This window comes from Echinops telfairi, unplaced genomic scaffold (assembly GCF_000313985.2).
Source record: "Echinops telfairi isolate 266 unplaced genomic scaffold, ASM31398v2 ScPeMD7_18;HRSCAF=68, whole genome shotgun sequence".
NCBI classification, from domain to species: domain Eukaryota; kingdom Metazoa; phylum Chordata; class Mammalia; order Afrosoricida; family Tenrecidae; genus Echinops; species Echinops telfairi.
This window is the reverse complement of record NW_022103915.1, coordinates 79062087-79082515: the sequence shown is the minus strand read 5'-3', so window position 1 is coordinate 79082515 and position 20429 is coordinate 79062087.

Sequence of the window (20429 nt, the reverse complement as noted above, 5' to 3'; positions counted from 1 at the left end):
TTGCGTGTGGATTTTAATGAAATAAATACATATACATAAAATCTTTCCACATTTGTACTTGCTTTAAATTCACTTGATCCTTAGCACAGAAATGGCCTTCCTCTCTGAGGTCTTCCTCAGTGTTTCTAGCTTCCATTGCATGAGCTGAGATAACTCAGTCCTCAAGGCTAAACCTACCTATGCTGTTATCTTATTAGTTAGGTTATGAGCAATCCATTCATTACAATGTGAAACACTTACTAGTAACAACAACTCTACCTTTGTCACCTTCATCACCTCCCACAAAAGTACAGCCCCCCAAAGTATTTATTCAATGAATAAATGAATGAGTGAATGAAATAGCACCTTTCACTCAAAATTGATTTTGAAAACTACTTCTTTTCCCAACATGATAATGACATGGTTTAATGTCCCTATACCTTTTATGGTGGGGCAGGAAACTGTGAAATGATAACATATGACTTATCAAATATGAATCTATATAATGGAACTCTACTTGATTTTCAGCTTCTTTAATGTTCACTAATCCAAGATAAGTTCAAATAGGCTCATTTTATCCCAGAAATAATTTCTATTTGCCAGGTTACCTGAATAATTTGGTGTCACATAATTTAGGGTCATAAAATCTTTTATTATGCTGAGTGAGTGAGAGAACCTGGATATGTATATACAAAGTCAAACTGTTACTAATTGCATTTCATGGTGCATAAAATATATCAAATGCATAATTCATACTTTCACTGAATTCCCTATATTGTTAATGATCATGAGTTTACTATAGCCTATAATTATTATGCGTGCTCATCTGAACGCTAAATTCTAAGACCCTTTTTGTTCTTCCACTACTGCTTTCTCTTCACTCTCCAATATTAAAGGGATGATTCTTTGAAGGTGCATGTAATTAATTAGAATATATTTCTATATTCTTTCTTCTCAGACAAGAAAAAAAATTCAAATGAAGGACTTGGATGAGGACTCTCAGGTTGGAACTTCTCTAAATTGAGAATTCTTTCCAGCCTAGAGATTTTAGGGAAAGGGGGGTGGGGGGGGTAATCCTTTAGAACCATCTTTTTAGCTTCTCCCTAAAAGAAATAAAGGCAAAACTCCAGTCACCTAATCTAATAACTTCTCCTGTTCTCTTCATTGGTTCATGTCACAGGCGTGCGGGTTTTCCTCATTTCTCTTCTTTCCACTGGTCCTTCTTTACCGGCTGATTCCCGACTGACAGCTGTTGAAAAGTGCACAAGTGCAACTTTAACATTGAACTTTTCTATAATACTGCGTGTCTCCATGCCTCTCGTGTCTCTAAAGCTACGTGCCAAGTCCGTGGAGCAAAATGGGTTTGATTCTTCCTTTGGCTTCGCTGCTTTGCTTCGTATTGAAGTAGCTGTGTAACTAGATTCAGGGACAAGGGGGTTGTCCCTCCCGGCCTGCAAAGGCCCCCTAGACTGAGGTTCAAAAGTAATCAGGCGATCATTAAATACCTATGAAGACCTCCCCCCCAAACAGAGCATGCTCAAATTCAAGCGTCCCCCTTACCCCCCAAAGCTGGGAGATACACCTGGGCTGCCCAACTAGGCCTGGGCCCATGACATCACCCAGGTGGGCTTAATACAGCCAATACCTTCAACCATGACTCTTCAGCCAAGGGGTGGGTGGGTCACGATAAAGGTAGGGAGCTCCATCCGGCTCCATCTCTCCCCCGTCTTGCTCTCTGGTCCCCCCTTGTGCCACAGTCTCTCCGCCCCCGTTCCGCACATCTGGGTGCTCTTTTCCACGTGGTCCATGCCCAGGTGTGAACTCCCGCGAGGCTTCTGCGTGGCTTGGCAAGCTTCCCGGATCGCAGGTACCCTTTGAGACTGTAACACCTGAAACTGGTCCTGTCCTACATAAAAACCCCCTCAGATTACAAAACGGGCTTCAGCGTGAATTCTTTCATCGTGGAAAGGCAAGAACTGAGTTATCGCCCACTCGAGAAACCTTACCGCTGCAATTAGAAAACATGACCCTTGATCCCCTCTTTTCAATATACTTCGATCAGTAATTCCTAAGAAGATCTGCTTATTATTGATTCCTTTCAACTTTTCATGCTTTCCCCCCTTCTCCCTGCATCCCACTTCACTCCCCCAAAGTTAGCCACAGCAGAAATGGGACATCTGCTCAGAGAAACATTTAGATTGCTAATGATTCTTTTTAACATCTGTTACACAGCTACTGAACAGTTGTGGTTTCTTTAAGGAGGCTCAAGGGACAAGACCTACGTCACCTTCATAGTGGGTACTTTTTTGGGAAATAGTAAGCCCTGTGCCTCAGGGAGCCGTCAAAAAGTTCTATTGTGTACATACATAAACTTGACGCTTCCGGACCTCATGTTTCTTGTTTGTCCACTGCAGTATTTCTGATTAGAGTATCTTATGTCTGGTTATTGTAGTACTTGACAGAGTTTGTTTTTTTTTCCTTCCTCTCATTCCATTGTTCATTACAGTTGCACTTTTAAAGAGAAAAGCTATTTAGCACAAAACCTATCTCGTATCTTCTATTGAATTGGATATGAGCTTTTTATCAAAAAAATTCAAATGAGCTTTGATACCAACAACTCAATCTGTATGATAATTCACAATAAAAAAATGACATGTGAATATTGGATGAGACTCAATGTTCTTTCCTTTTTAGTAACTGTATATGCACGTACTCTTAAAAACTTTAAATAAGAAGAGATAGGAAAAAGGTCCTTTGTAATGTGTTTTCCCAGGGCATCTTGGAAGTAGTCTTCCCTGTCCCGTGCTGCAAAAAGAATGTTTCCTACACATTCAGACTAGAGGGGCCTGCAAGCACTGGGAAGATAAGATGTGAGTCACATAAAATTAGATCCCTTGTAATTCAACACTGTGTGGTGAAGGATTTAAAAGGAAATTTAGAAAGTTTGACTTGGTCATAAGAAAATTGATATCTGAAGCTGGGTCTAAAATAAATACGAAATAATTGCATTTTGCTAATGCATTGCCCATTCAATTTTAGAGTGGGCAAGAATCTGATAGCTAAGAAAGTTGTCTTTATTTATTAGCAGTCTTTTCCACAAATAAATCTATGTTCATACATCTAGCTAGATAGAAGATAGATGGCTAGCTCTCTCATCTTCTGGACAATCTTGCTATTTCTCATTGTCTTCCATCTGCAAAAAGCCCTTTTGCATCCTCTGGTGGATGGACCAATTCTGATACTGGCAAAAAAAATTATGTCTTTACAGGAATTTCTGTAACTAGAACAAATGTCTTCAAGTTTGCATATCAAACCAAAACAAAGCTTATCATCATAAAATAGAGAGAGGTGATTTTTCCTTTGAGCCCTTCAGGCAAATATTACGCTTTTTATTACCAATGGAGACAGAGTCGAGTTACAGCAAAACAGAGCAGAAAATGAACTCCACTCCCTGTGTTCTGCCAGTCTTTCCTCTTCCTTAGCCACGACTAGGTTGGATAAAGTGCTCTAGTATGGCAAGCATTTTTTAAGATGTCTATTCCTAAAAGTAAATTATGTCTAATTTGTTAAGCCAATAAAATAACAGCTAATCTTACTATGTTTTCTTTGGAGTATATAATGCAATCTTATCTCAAGACGTGGGATTTAAAAGCTAATTTTTTTGTTCTCCCTTTTAATTATTTTTTCAATATGTGATTTATAGTATTTAGTTAGTCGTTAAATTATAAAAATATTTTTTCGAGACATCAGGTTGACATAAAAGAGAGACAAAATAATGTTATTTAAAAATGTATTACTCATGCAAAAAGTAACAATAAATTAGTACAAACCAAAATATGAAAACTTGCTTCTCTTTATGACTAATTCTAGTCCCCAAGCCCCCTTACTTCTAGACCATGATGTTTGTCAAGTGTTTTAAAATTGTTCTTCATCATTGATTTTTTTCTCTAGTTTTATCAAATGGGATTCTGGTGTGGAAATGTGGATATCGCATGTCACTACCTTAAATTTTAATTTTTAAGGTATTAACTGTAAGCTTTTGAATTAGAATAAATATGAATATCAGTGTGCAATCTTCCTACCATTAGCACACATACACTTTAATTCAAAATTATTCTGGTTCCTATCTAGGACTGCAGTTCAGATAAAATATGGGAGACTTTAGAAGAATTCAAAGGAATCTGATTCAGCTTCAGGTCATATCAGTCAAAAAATTACTGGAAAAAGAAGTGGCTTTTTCATTGTTTCCAAAGATTTTTTCCCCTAATGTTTCTCTTATTTTACATAATATTTCTAAAGTATAGATGAATCTTACAATCCATGTCTACTAATACTATAATAGATAATAATTGTTCTTCCCTCAAGGACATTGAGTTGATTCCCACTCACAGAGACCCTAGAGGACAAAGTAGAATGGCCTTTATGGGTTTCAAAAACTAAATATTTATCAGAGAAGAAAACTTCATCTTTCTCCTGAAAAGTGGCTGGTCATTTCAACTTGCTGGCCTTGTGGTTACACGTAACCCACTAAGTCACAATCCACTATGGTCACTGGGGCTCCATAATTGTTGGTCTCAGCCACTATCAATTCCAACTCATAGTGTCCCATAAAATGATGGTACACCTTCCCAGTAATGACATGGCAGATAAATTCTGAAAAGTATGCTGGATTTGTAAAGGACAGGTGGTACATGTTTTAAGCAAGAGCTAACACGTAGAATCAGTCCCAGCCTCTCCTTGAAATTTTTAAAGTTCATTGATTTCTGCTTCACCTTAATAACAGACAGTTCCTCAAACTGCATGTTTAGTGCAGAAAATAATGGCCTCCATGCGCTAATGGACTAGGCCCTATCTGTTAGATAGGGAGACTACAGAAATCAGTGATTTGGGAAACATTAAACTAAGAGATAGCCTAGTATACTTTCGTAATGCAATTTACAAAACTACCTAACACATTGAGGTGATATTTCATGAAGATTGTGTGACTAGATTTTCTCCATATACCTTAAACTGTAAAAATATCCACTCTGGAAATTTTTATTTCTGTATGAATATAATCTTCTGTAAGACTTTAGACAGAACAAATTATTCTTGATAGCGTTGTGTTATTTTGTTTGCGCTTCTGCACATCCATCCAGTAAAGCATCACTTCCATGCCCACAGGCACTATCTTGTCTTCCATGGCATTGCTATCATTGGGGATGGCGGGCAGGGGGAAGGGGACGGTGAAAAAAGGGATGTAACTGATAGGGTCCCGATTCTGTTGTGCATTCAGAACTCAGTAGGATAAAAAGACCTGTTAGGAAAAATCTTTCCAGAGACTCTAGCATCAGCAGCAATGACAAGAGAGACCTCTATTAGACCACTCTTTATTCAGAGGCAGTAGAAAGCAGGGAGCGGAAATTGGCAAGCCAATTCAAGCCTTTTCTCCAGCTTTACGACGTCTTTTTATTCAAGGGAGGTGGCAGCTCTTTGCATTTAGTGACACTCAAGCTCCCCTGAGTGTGTCACTGTCAGCTTGTGAGTCTCAACTGCCTTGAGATGTCTCATCTTGCTAGCCTGAGTGTCACGTGGTCTGTCTCTAAGCACCGTGAGTGTGGTTGTGTCTTTACAACTCCAACCCAAAGACAAAAATAGCATCAACAGCTTGAATCCAGTATTCGAAAGTAAGTATAACACGCACAGCTCACACAAATCATAACTAGGATAACTATTTAAACATGAAGCTTAAAAAAATAGAATTGGTTTTTGTGAACTTGTGTGGCATTATTCTAAGAATAAGTAATAGCTGAAAACACACTGTAGTATGTTTAGTTCCCAGAAAGGTCAAGATAGGTACACATTTTTCTTGAACTACTTAATCCATTGTTTCCATTTACAAAGCTGAATTCATTGCTATGAGAATAACATTGATTATTACCTACATCAATTAAGGAGTTTCTAGTAAAACTTATTTTCAAATGGTTTACTGATACTCTCTAAAATATAACCTGAAGTAGATACTAAAACTGGCAAAGATAAAGAAATAAAGAGAATTCTATAAAATCACTCCCTTTATCTATATTTATTATACTTGATCCTTAGATTTTGGTGAGAAGGCATTCCAATTCTCTACCTCCACGTTAGCAACAAGGAATAAATAACCAATGTTATTTCATTAAAGTATGAAGTAAGCCTCATTTTATGTCTTTGTTCACACTGAGCTAGAAAAAAAAAAAAAAGAGCCAAGGCCAGTTCTTAAACCATTCAAACGTTTTACTCCCACCTTGTGGCAGTGTGATGGTAGGGCTAGTTTTTGAGAAAGACAACCTCACAATTTTGGCTGAAAATGACTTGCTCATATATTATCTTTAAACACTGATAAAAACAAGATTGATTACGAAGTTTGGGGACACCAAACACAAAAGTGTGTGACGCAGGCTTTTGCAGCAAGCAAGTCAACAAAGAGAGGTATAAATGTTGCTATATGCTTCTATCTCCACTCTGGAAATGGAATTTTTAGGGAAAAGAATGGTAAGTTCTCTTTTTGACCCATTATATTAATAAGCTCTTTACAGTAACATTAAAACATTTAGAAGTATCGCAATTGTTTCACAATAACATACATTCTTCTACCATTAAAACACACACAAACATACAATAAAGACACCTACAAAAAGAAACTGCATTGATGAAATCCTCTGAAGCTGTGCAAAGAAAACAGTAGAGCACAGTTCCATGATTTCCTCTATCACTTTCTCATTCTCTCTCTCTGTTTCTATACATTGAAACGCCTATGAAAAAGTGCACTGGCTAACAAGCTAGAGAAACACAGCGGAGAGGGTCTTTGATTTCCTCAGACTCCTGCTTACACCAGTTTGCCAGCTCAAACTATCTTCCGCCTTCAATTGTCAGATTGTTCTTTCTCTCCCTGAGTGGCATCACTATGTCCCTAATTGAGTCTAGCATTCACCTTTATTACAAAGAAATCCCAGCTTCTTTCTGCTTAATAAAATAATCTTTGTTTCAGAATGAGACAATCATGAGACCAGTGACTGTGCTATAGTGCCGCGGATTCCTGAAAGGTCTATGTGAGTCCTGTCATGAGCGCCACATTGGCTGGCAGTTACATTTTTCAGAAATTATTTCACCAAAAACATTAGGGACAATATTCAGAAAAGATTTGAACAGAATGAATGAGTTTATTGAAGGTGGCTACTTCAAAAAAGAAGTCCAAAGGGCCCTTAGCTAGTTTAGAAGGCCTGCCAAAATGTAACGCTGGGCCTAATATTGACTCATGATGGCTTTCTCACCAAAGGCTGGCTTCCTGGTGGGTCTCATGCTATTGGCTGGTTCTCTGTAGAGTCCCTCCTCCTTTCTGGTATGCATATTTTGACACTCACTCTATCAACCCACCACCCCAGACTTCATGTTGTGCTCTTGTCTCAGACCCCAAACTAAAGAGCCTACACAGTCATTGTGAGGTGAAGTAGTTTATTGTGCCAACCTGGCCAATAAACGCATTTGGGGTTAATTGAATGGCAGAGGGATAAATGGCTCAGTGAGCCTCGCCTTCCTAGTTCTCGGGTCTCTTGCTTTGTGATGGTCGGACCAGGGTGCAGCTGCCTTAGCCAGTTCCCTGCTTCAGCTGGCAAGGCTCACTTCCTGCAAGACATCTCCAAGGAGAAGCTGCATGGACCTATCCTGATGCAGCCCTGGGTGCTGGAGCAGCCGTGTGGAGACCCCTGCCAGCGCTGAGATGCTTACACGTTCACCGACTCGGCTTTCCTTCTGTAGTCAGCGTCATTGCGTGCGTTTTGTGAGATGCAGGAGGACTTTGTGGATTGGTGTCAGACATATGGGCTAATGTTGGACTCGTGGGCGTGGGCAGCACTGGGGTAGGATGTTTTCTTGATGTGCACTTAACCTTTATAAAGAACTGTCTCTTATACATATGACTTTCTGTGGGTTTGTGTCTCTACTGTACCCAGACCAACACATGGGGGTTGTGGAAACATCCTGTCTTTCTTCCCCATCCATTTAATTATCTCCAGTATTTCTGGTGTCTTCCATTAATAACGAAACGTATCCCTTTCTGCCCTCACCTTCCTTTGTGCTGGAGAGGTGTGTGAGGAAGCCGGTTTCCCCCTCATCTGTGTTTAAGATTCCTTCCTCCTATCGCCTCTTCTACCCTCGCCATTTTCTGACTAGTGAACACCACTTGGTCTTGGGCCATCCTCACAAGTGTTCATATGTTGGAGCCACTCCGCTAATGCATCTCATCCAGGGGCTTCCTCTTCTTTGCTGGCCTACTTTACCAAGTATGATGTCCTTTTCCAAGAGACTGGTGTCTCTGGATAATATGTCCAAAGTACCTGAGACAAAGTCTCACTGTTAGGTAGCTAGTTCAGGGACAGGGATTGTCCCTCTCATGCCTGCAAAGGCCCCCATAGAGGAGGTTGGAAAGAAATCAGGCAACCATTAGACACCTACAAAGACCCCAAAATGATCATGCTCGTACTCAAGCCTCCATCCAGGTGGGGGGTACACCTGGGTGCCCAAACTAGGCCCAGGCTCATGACATCACCCAGGTGGGCTTAATTAAGCCAATGAGGGCCACCAATACCTTCAACCGTGCCTTCCCCCAGCCAGAGTAGAAGCAGGGAGCATGCTTTGTCACCCTCTACTGCCCCCTCATCCTATTGCCCCTTGTTCCCTCGACCACTCCACTCAAGTCTCTGGGATTCCCTCCCCCCCGCCCCCCTAGTTTCACACATGTGGATGCTCTTTTCCACATGGCTGTCCGGACCCAGTTGTAAACCCTTTGAGACTGTAGAACCTGAAACTTGTCCTGTCCTTCATAAAAAACCACTTGGACTACATAACAGACTTCGGTGTGAATTCTTTTGTCCTGCGGGGCAAAGAACCGAGGTATTGCCCACTCCAGAAACCTAACATCACCATGATCGCTTCTGAGGAGTTCTGACTGTATTTCTTCCAAGACAGATTTCTTTGTTCTTTGGCAGTCCATGGACCTTTCAGTATTCTTTGCCAGTATCATAATTCAAGTGGATCTATCCTTCTTCAGACTTCCTTGATCAATGTCCTGCTTTCCCAAGCATTTGAAGTGATTCAATGTATCTAGACATGCATATGTAGACATTTATGTCTACATATATAGGTATAGACATTGATATATATGATATACAGATATCTATGTCTATATCTATCGTAAGAGTACTGTTTGGCAGAGTAGTGGTTAAGCATTGTGCTGCTAACCACAAAGTCAGCAACTCAGAGACACTAGCCACTCTGCAGCAGAAAAACGAGGCTTGCTATTCATTTGAAGAGTTGCAGTCTCAGAACCCACAGGAGCAGCTCTGCCCTGTCCCACAGGATCACTGTGAGTCCGAATCACCTCGATGGCAGTGAGCTTGACTTTTTTTGTTTCTTAGAATTCAATTCTAAATGGCCACAATAATATAGTCAATGGGGCAGGGGACTTACACAATGAAAGACTACATTAGGATTAGGACAGGAGAGAGAAAAGAACATCAAGATTGGAATACAACCTTGCAAATAACTCCTTACCTAGGGACGGAGCATGGCACCTTGGTACTCAAAGTGGCACTGCTGTGCTCTCCAACATTTTAAAGAGATCTTGTGCAGCAGATTCACCCAGACTGGGTAGAGATTAATAAATGTACATGAATTTTATTGTCCTGCAAATTTCGGGATATATGAGTTAATAGTTAGCCTAATTTATACAACAGAATTCTGAATGGATTTACAATAGGTTATTTCCCTTTTTAAAAAAGTGCTAAAGAGACTAATTTACTTAATATCTTTTTACTTCTTATTTTGAGGTTTCTTTTTTTTTTTTTAACCTTTCCCATTTTTTTGCGGATGGCAGATAATAAGTGTGAGTTCAATACTTTTCACTTTCCAGATACCCAAATTAGAACTAGTAATTAAGCTTTGTTCTTCATTAATATAATGCTTTATTTGTTCCTTAAAAGGAAGCAATAGAATGGGAGCAGTATCGTTTTGTTTTCCACAATGTAACAGATGTATTGAGGAACTCGGTTACTCAGTGGGGCAGCACCGGGCTGCTAACAGAAGCTGGGAGTTGGAGCCCTCCTGCTGTAGTGTGGAAAGCAGATCTATCAGTCTACTTCGGTAATGATAGGCAGTTTTGGAAACTCTATGGAACAGCTTTTTACTGTCCTGTTAAATCAAAAATACATTTTGGATTTTCTTTAGCGTGATCATCGTAAAATTATTTTCTTCAAATATAACGTCACCACCACTGCCACTGAGTGGATTCCAACTCAGAGGGTTCTAATACAGGGATTCTAAGGCTTCAAATCTTTGAGGGAGGAGACAGTCCCATCCTTCTCCGGCTGACTTCACGCATGATCACGGTCCTTGTTGTTCAAAGTCCCATGCTTACCAGACATTTTTGACCAGAACCCCTTCCGAGTGAATAAAAGATGCCACTACTTAAAAATGCTAACCACATGGCTGCTCAGCATTTCACATCCAAGATGCGTGTGGACTTAAATCATTATGCAAAATTCTCCAATACCCATTTTATTTAACATGTAATATTAACTCCTGTGTAACTCTCTTCCCAAATTCAAGAAACATATCAAACTGTACTGCTAAATATCTATACAGTTACACAAGTTTCTTTTATAACACATATTTCATTGTATGTAGAGATTTTTTCCCTCTGTAAAACTATTATCACTTTGCAATAGGTATGCGACAACTCAGTCCACCTTCCCACATTCCTCACTTGAATCCTTAGCTGAACGTCTCATTTGGGGGAATTGAATGGTTCTTACTGACATTGCCTTCCTAACTGTTAAACTAGTTTGCAATCCCTTTAGGAGGTAAACCACAGGGATGCAGGAAGTCAAAATTCTGCACTCCTTATCTGGCACAGTTCCTTCTCCCTAGGTGAGGGGTTATCTGTGAGGCTGCATTCCAATCTTGATGTTCTTTTCTTTCTCCTGTCCTAAGATATTTTCTTTCATTGTGCAAGTGGCCCCTTCCCTACTGACTATATTATTGTGGCCATTTAGAATTGAATCCTAAGAACTCTAAAAGAACACAAACTCACTGCCATTGGATTGATTCTGATCCATAGTGACCCTATAGGACAAGGTAAACTGTCTACATAAGTATATGTCTAGATAGATGGTAGATATTTTACCTTGAATTGAATTTCCCCATCAAAATTGACAAATGCTAAGGTTTCTAATATACATGTATCTTCTAAATATTCAAATGGAAACATAAAGCTCGGAATCAGAATGACATCCTCATAAATGTCAAGAATATTTCTCTCACGGAATCACAGAGCTCAGCCTCAAAAGAAATAACTATCTATTTTTGCACTACCAAGTTGTGTTCCATTGAGTTGATACGGATGCACAGTGAGTTAGTTAATTGTGCCACCCTGGCCGATAATCACATGTGGGGCTGGTTGAAAGGCGGAGGGATAAATGGGTGGTGAAGCCTCGCCTTTCTAGTTCTCGGGTCTCTTGCTTTGTGATGGTTGCACTGGGTGCAGCTGCCTTAGCAGTTCCCTGCTTCAGCTTGCAAGATTGACTTCCTACAAGACATCCCCAAGGAGAAGCCACATGGACCTATCCCGATGCAGCCCTGGGTGCTGGAGCAGCCGTGTGGAGACCCCTGCTAGTGCTGAGATGCTTGTTCGTTCACTGACTCAGCTTTCCTCCTGCAGTCGGCATCATTGCTTCTGTTTTGTGAGGTGGAGGACTTTGTGGACTGGTGTTGGGTTCATGGGTTAATGTTGGACTTGTGGGCTTGGGCAGCATTGGGTTGGGATGTTTTCGTGATGCACCTTTTCTTTACATAAAACTCTCTCTTATACATGAGTCGCTGTGGATTTGTTTCTCCAAAGTACCCAGACTAATACACACAGTGACCCTATAGGCTGTCCTCTTGATGGGAACACATCACTAGGCTTTGTTCCATGGATGGTTCTGACTTCCCACCCACCTTTTCGTTAGCATTGAAGCACTGAACCCACGCAGCTCCTTATCTAAGTTGTATGTACAGTAATAATTGTATAGCTAATATCTATTTCCTATGGTTTCTAAATATAATACATCATTTTTCAATAATTACACATTTATAACATGTCATTTTAGAATGAAATATAGAAAGAGAAAAAATAAGTAAATCCAACATCACTAGAATTATACGCCAAATAAAAGGGTTGCTGACATTTTTCAGTGTACCTATCCATACCTTAAATATAAACAAACAAACTCACTATTCTGGAGTCCAGGCTGACTCGTAGTGACCCCCTGTGGGTTTTCCAAAACTGTAACTGCTTACAGGAGTAGAAAGCTGAGTCTTTCTCCTAGGAGCTGCTGGTGGTTTTGAGCAGCCAACCCTGTGGATCACAAACCAGTGTGTAATCACTATACCACATATATACTCTACTATAAAAAGATTCTATAAGATGTTTAATTTGGACTTTAGGGTACAATCTGGTTGGTCACAGTATTACTCAATTGAAAAATTGAACACATCATGGATATACATCTCTTAAAAAATCTGCCTGTGTCCCCAGATTAAGTTTCTAGATGTAATATTACTTCTACACATTCATTTTTCACATATTCACTTAAGGCAATGTTTCGTGGGAACATAAGGTTTATATTTCCACCAGCAATAACTGCAGCAGACACTCTCCCTAAAACTTTGCCAATGTTGGATAATGTTCGCTCATTATTATTCGTACAAGTTTAATGTGGTAAACTTGCATATAGATTACTATAAATTTGAAGGTAAGAAAGCTAACTATAAACTAAAAACAAAAATAAAGGTGGACTGGTTATAAGTAGATGAAACCTGAAACAATAAACCAAAATTCTGTTTTCAGATTGTAATTTAAATTTCAAATTAATGCAGCATTCTCTTTACTGAAAATCTAGCCATCATATTCTGTTCATCATCTCTCTTATTTAGAATATCAGTGGTCTTTTTAATTCATTTAAAAATCTAGTAATCATTTAGAGAAAATGGTTGTCTCTTCTCCCCACTTCAAATCCAATAGCTAAGATATGGTACTGCAACTTTATAAACCATTTTAAATGAATTAATGCCTGCTTTATAACATCCTTAAGTTAGTATCAAAATTTCAGAAGTCTGTAACCTGTCTCACTAGATGTACAAATTTAGCGTTTAATAGTATTTAAAAATCCTGCTTAGGCCAGAGAGAAAAAAGAATACACAAGAAATGAAGTTCAGATGTGCACATCTGCATATTCTAAACCTAGGCTAGCAGGTCTGTATGCTAGACATTGAGGGACTTGCTTTAGACACATCACTAGCATAGGGAGAATTGGGTCAGGAGTGGAAATGAAGGTCCACACAACAGAAATCTCAGCGGTGCAAAGTTAAAAATCATCTATGCCCACACTCAGGGCCCACAGCTTGCTTCTTGAAAACTGCCGTCCAGACCAATATTAAGCAGGCCAGCCCTGCTAGCTGATAGCACAGATACCCTGACCACGGGGTCAAAGCAATGCAGAAGCTGGTCCAGTCTCCAGGATTCTAATGAAGACCCCACTGTGGAGACCCAGCTGGATAAGCTTCCCTGGGAGTCAGGGAGGACAAGTTCAACAACGCCTTGCATTTACAAATCAGGGTGTCTAGGAAGTTCTACATCTCTCTAAAGAGAACATTACAAGAAGAGGAGAAGTGTGAGAGTGAAGTTACCTGGGGCAGCTGACTGAGACTGCACCAGCCCACTACGGGACTTGGGGCAGTCAAATACAAACAGAAGCAGTCCCTTCTCTTCATTTTCCCCAGGGCAGATCTGTCTGTTTTGCTGTTCCACTAGACAGGGTCCTACCTTGAATCGCATATCCTGGATGAGTGCACAGCATCCTCAGATTCATCGTTTTGCAAATTCTCTTTACCTAGCAATGATCAAACATTCTAAATATACTTTGTATGAGACATGGGGAAATATTTTTGATTGGTGTTTGTGATGTTCAAGACAGGAACCCATCTAGACCAGATATAGGATGGTCCCAGCCCTGAGAGGTGTAGGTAATTAGTAGTCACTTGAATGATAGATTACCAGGCTCAGACTCATAAGATACCTGTTGAATAAAAACCACCACTTAGCAATTTTCTGGGAGCAGTACTTGCTACTTGTATAGCTTAGTAATAAGAATCAAAGAAACATATACATAAAAACATTTCTACATAAATTCACAAAGCCAGATGTATCCTCTTTAACTAATCTATTGGTATTCAAACATTTCAAAAGCTATGGTACTTTGTTAAATGTCCTTCAAATTTGTCATGGTTTTCTCAATTCATATTTACCACATTTTGAAACTATGCTATCTTAATCTTTTATTTAATAAAATAAATCATTCATTCAAAAAGTAAGTGAAATAGATGGAACTTAAAACAGGAGGAGGGGTAAATTAAAAAATAAAACTTAAAACATGTATTTTCTTCTTCTTCAACATTATTGTGATAAGAATTGTAAGAGCCCCCAGTAAAACGATTTTTAAAAAGGTATGAAGTGATGACTCTTGGCTTGATGTGTTACTTTGAAAATAGAAAACTGAACTTTTCTATTCCAAATTATGTAGGAAGTTTCTGGGAGTCATATAAGCAAGTAGAAATTATAATTAAGTAAGAGAAAGGTGTAGCAGCCTGACTGAAAGGTAGCACTGAAGAGAAACATGTAAATCTTGCTTATTTTCATATAATACTATGACATACCAATGACTTGAATCTGTTTGTGAACTTTTTTAGTAGTACGTCCATGTATTTTTATCTTTTAATCCCTGTATGTACAAACCATCTTACTAGGATAAATACAGAACTAAACATCTTCCGATGTCTACAGTTCTAAATTTTATCTACACAAGCCTAGAGAAGTGGAAATTGAAGAGTTTATCCAGATAAGTTGATCAAGGCAGAACTCCTGTCTCTGATTACTGCAGTGAAAATACATGCCACTTTGACCCTTTGAGGACCAGACGTCTGCATCATCTCAGAACACTGTGGGAGATCCGAAAAGGCAATTGAAACCACAGTGGGGAAACTTGTTATTGAATTGGAAAAAAAAAACTCATGCCTTATGACATACTGGTGTTTGAGAAGGTCAGCCTCATTGAGGAGTGGCTACTTTAATAACAAGTATCTCTTCATAACAAACTTCACCTGATAATGTAATTGACTTTTTTATTACTGTGGATTTTCATCAACACTTCACTCAACATCCTAACTTGCCACTAAATAATGCCTAGTGACTATCACAGACCTCAGATGCTAGCACTGCCTATGTGGTTGATAGCTTCTGTTATAGGACCATTGCCAATATAGAAATATGATTTCTAAAATGTGTGAGATGCTTATGTTTGACCCTTGCAACAGTCATCTATTGAGAATGCCGTGCTACTGGCAAAGAATTACTTTTCCTTTCCAGACACCTTCATAAATGATTGTGAACTGCTAGAGAAATGAACAAAGACCAACTTTGTGCAAAACGTGTAAGAAACTATTATTTTTGAAGTTTGGATAAACCCTTGCCTTAAGATACAGGGCCACACAAATTGTAGAGGTGAATGAAAATGTCAAGCTATCTTTCAACTAGAATTTCTCTTAGGAAGAATTTCTACACAACTCTTGAGTGACAAAGGAAAGTGCACAAAGGACGACTAAAAGAAACCACAAGAGAAACTGAGTCAGAGAAGAAAATGTCACACAGGATTCTTTGATTGACTACGTTGATTGGATGTAATCAATGGAGTTAAAAGTATTTTCTCTGGTAAGGCAAGCAAGAGAACTCCCAAATAGTTAAGGATAAAATAATATAAATTCTAGCATAAAATTATCGCATAATAATTATAATCCGTCTCCAATGAGTCCGTCCAATAGAATGCTCCCTGCTTCAAAATACAGGTACTGGAAAGACCACCCAACCTGAAACCAAACCAAGACAGGGCAGGGGGTTAATCAACCTTCAGTAAGTCGCTTAAAGACACCAAGTCTGAAAGCAGGCTTTTATTGGAAACACAATACTCAAGTAAGGTAGGGTAATTCCCTGCTTAATTAAGAGACCTACTGTAGTTTGTTATTTTTAATAATGATTATCTTCCCTTCCTTGATGCCTATAATACTGTGTGTTTCTCTAATACTACACGGGGAAGAAATCAATGATTTTCCCCACTAAGCTGTTCTAATCCATGTTCTCTTCCTCCAAGTGAAGTAGCCTTTTAGAATACATTCTCATCCCCACTTTCCTCCCAGAACTTCCCAAGTCAGGATTCTGAGCCAGCTGCTGTTTCTCTCATAACAACTCCACTTTCCTGAAACAGTCAGGGCAGCAGATGCAATTCTTCATGACTACTAGCCTTCCTGTGGAGAGCAGGTTCCTTTTAAGAATTTTAATTTTAAATCATTTATTCATGTATGTAGATACAACTACAATTTTACTGGTATTTTCTCTTCATTTATGTCAGTCTCTGATCTAAAACATAATTTTGTTAATATCCTTCGGAAGTTTAGAAAGAAAGAAATATTTTGAATGCTGATGGTGGCAGCAATTGTACAATCATGTTTGATTTAATTGAATTATGAATTGTTACAATATCGGTAAGAGCTCCCAATAAAATGATTATATATTTTTTCCCTTAATGATTTGAGGAATGTTATACTCTCTGGACTTCTATTTGTCTGAATATCTTTTATACTGAAGAGAAATATAACAGAACATCTATGGTTTTATCTCAATAGTTCACACTGGTTTTATTTGTTAGATTTTTGTTTTGTTTTTTAGAACCCAGAGTTGTAGATAAGAGGATATTATTTTCCCTTTAATTCACATAGCCAACTACCATCAAGGTGATTTTGACTCACAACAACCGTGTAGGACATAGAGTCGCTCCACAGGATAGACACGGCTGTAAATCCTACATTAGCAGCTGCCTCACTTTCTCAAGCTATGTGGCTAAAGGACTCAAAGTGGCAAGCCTGGTGATAGAAGCCTAATTTTTAATCCACTGTGCCACCAGGATCCCTAAAATACACCCACACATGCATCTCTCTCTCTCTTTCTCTCTCTCTCTCTCTCTCTCTCTCTCTCTCTCACACACACACACACACACACACACACATACACACACAAAGCGTCAACATTTTAGTTAGAAAATTGAATTAAAAGATAATAGAGACAAGGGAACAATGAGAGATTCAAAAACAGTGGCAAGGAGCAGGTGGGAGACCTGGTAGGGACTGATCACGGGCAATGTAACCAAGCTGAATTACCGAAACCCAATGAAGGCTTGGCATGGTAGCTGGACAAGAGGAAAACAAAAGGAAATAGAGGAAAGAAGAGGGAGGCAAAGGGCATACATAGAGGCCTAAATACAGGCATGTACATATATAAATATATCTATATATGATGATGGGGAAATAGATCTATGTGCATATATTTATAGGTTTTGTAGTAAGGTAGCAGATGGACATTGGGCCGCCACTCACATACTCCCTCAATACAAGAACACTTTGCTCTACTAAATGGACATTCCACGATACCCACCTTCCCAACACGATAGCTGAGGAATGGTGTGTGCATAAGCAAATGTGGTGAAGAAAGCTGATGGTGCCCAGCTATCAAAAGATATAGCACTTGGGGTCTTAGAGTCTTGAAGGTAAACAAGCATTCATCTAGCTGAGAAACAACAAAGCCCACATGGAAGAAGCATACCAGCCTGTGGGATCACGAGGTGTTAAAGGGATCAGGAAGCAGACACCAAAGAACAAAAATCATCATTGTGTGCTCATCTTCCCCCTACAAACATTGAAGACAGATGTGTGCATAAGTAAGTGTGGTGAAGAAGGCTGATGGTGCCTGGCTATCAAGTAATATAGCATCTGGAGTCTTAAAAGTTTGAAGGTAAACAAATGGCCATCTAGTCCAGAAGCAACACAGCATACGTGGAAGAAGCACACCAGTCTGTGTGATCACAAGGAGTTGAAGGGACCAGGTATCAAGCACCAAAGAACAAAAAATCATATCATCGTGAATGAGGGGGAATGCGAGGTGGAGACCCAATGCCCATCTGTAGGCAACTGGACATCCCTTGCAGAGGGGTAGCCGGGTGGAGACGAGTCACTCAGGGTGCAATGTAGCATCAATGAAACACACAACTATCCTCTAGATCTTAAATGCTTTCTCCCCACCACTATCATGATCCCAATTCTACCTTACAAACCTGGTTAGACCAGAGGATGTACACTGGCACAGATAGGAATTGGAAACACAGGGGATCCAGGATAGATGACCCCTTCAGGACCAGTGATGAGAGTGGTGATACCAGAAAGGTGGAGGGAAGGTGAGGTAGAACAGGGGAACTGATTACAAGGATCTACATACATATAACCTCCACCCTGGGGGATGGACAACAGAAAGTGGGTGAAGGGAGACATCAGGCAGTGTAAGATATGATACAATAATAACAACTTATAAATTATCAAGGGTTCATGAGGAAGCAGGGAGGGAGGGAAAAATGAAAAAAGAGGAGGTGATTCTACGTGTCCAAGTGGAAAGCAAATATTTTGAGAATGATGAGGGCAACAAATGTACAAATGTGCTTTACACAATTGATGTATGCATGGATTGTAATAAGAGTTGTATGAGCCCCAATAAAATGATTTTAAAAAGATAATGGAATTGTTCATATACATATACAGATATGTCAGAATTATACCATGAAGTGCTTAGATGTGTTCACTTACCAATAATTACTGTTAAAATCTTGGCGAATATTTTTTATCTACAAATTCAGTTTCACATAATTCTTCAGAAATAAATTATATTTTATTCTGCGTTGTTTCATATTCTAACTGATCCTTGTTCTTTTTCTTTTGGTGGGGAGTCAGATTTCTTCACATAATAAGTCTTCTGAATCCAAAACTATGGTATATCTTTTCCACTATGATTTAAATCCAATTTGACTTTTGTGTTGTGATTGCTGCTACATCTTTTAGTTGATCTTTCAAACCTAAATATAATTTTCAGCAGTGATTTTCCATCTCTCAAATTTATGTCTGTATGTTTCAGTTTTTAATGATGATTTTTAAGGCCACATACAATTTCTAGGTGTTGAATTCAAATGTACTTAATTGTCTTTGGAAATTATAATTACACTATCAAAAGCAATGAATGCCAAGTGTTCAAGTTGCAACTTTCTAAATTCTTTTCTTAAACTCTAGGATCTTAGTAATGAACCTGATCATAAACTTGTAACTAACTGACAATAAACACACAAGGGAATATAGAGTGTGGCTGACAACTCTTACAGCAGGAGAGAAAAAGAAAAACCACAGTCATTGATGGGAATCAAAAAGCAATGATTCTACAGGTATTAAGGGACCCTTTTCAAAGATACATTCTATAATCTATTTGGAATAATTAAAAACTACAGTATTTGCATTATTCTTCTGCCAGTAATTAAACATGATAGTAAAATAATATAAAGAAAATATATGAAACAAGGAGAAATTGGTTCTACTCAAAGGTGTATGTAAAAACAGGGGACTATTGAGTGTACAGTATTCAAAAAATGAAGTTGTTACATTGGAGTAAGGAGAAATGCCAGGGTAAGTCTTTGTGATGTCAGTGAACTCCAGAGAATTGTACAAGTCACCAAGACCAGTTGGAGAAAGAGAAAAATAAGAAGGAAAATACATTTCTATTCTTCACACTTCAGCAATTGGATAAAACAAAACCAGAGTTGACGCATACAGCAGAAGAAACCCAACACAAGGCAGGCGTGACTCCTATTGCCTTGGCACCGCTTCTGACACAGAAAATAAATGGGTGGATTGGTTAAAATCAGTAATGGTGTTCAGGCTCATCTGGATACAATCTTAAGGGTTGGACGATCTGGGGATAAATTAGTGGGGAGGAAGGGAAGATTTATGTGGCACAAATCAAAATGAGACCAAAAAAATGAGACCAAATGACCCCAATATGTATAAGCATTTTGAGTCATGCTGGCCTGCATAATATCTTTACAGCAAAGGTCATCTCTATTGATTAGGCAACTCATGCTAGCCTAAGTCTTACAGCTGCATTTTTTGTTTCGTGTATCCAGCTCAATCCATTGCGTCTCTGACTCGAAGAATACTGAATAAATTAGTCAAATATCTTCCAACTGCTTCATTTCCAGGTAGCCTGAAATGAAGCAGTGATTCGTGCCTGTTTCTTTTTTTTTATTGTTTATTATTTTTTAAAACACTTTATTAGGGGCTCATACAACTCCTATCACAATCCATACACATATCAATTGTGTAAAGTGCATTTGTACTTCATTCTCAAAACATTTTCTCTCCACTTAAACCCCGACATTAGGTTCTCATTGTCCCCTCCCTCCCCGCTCCCCCCTCCCTCA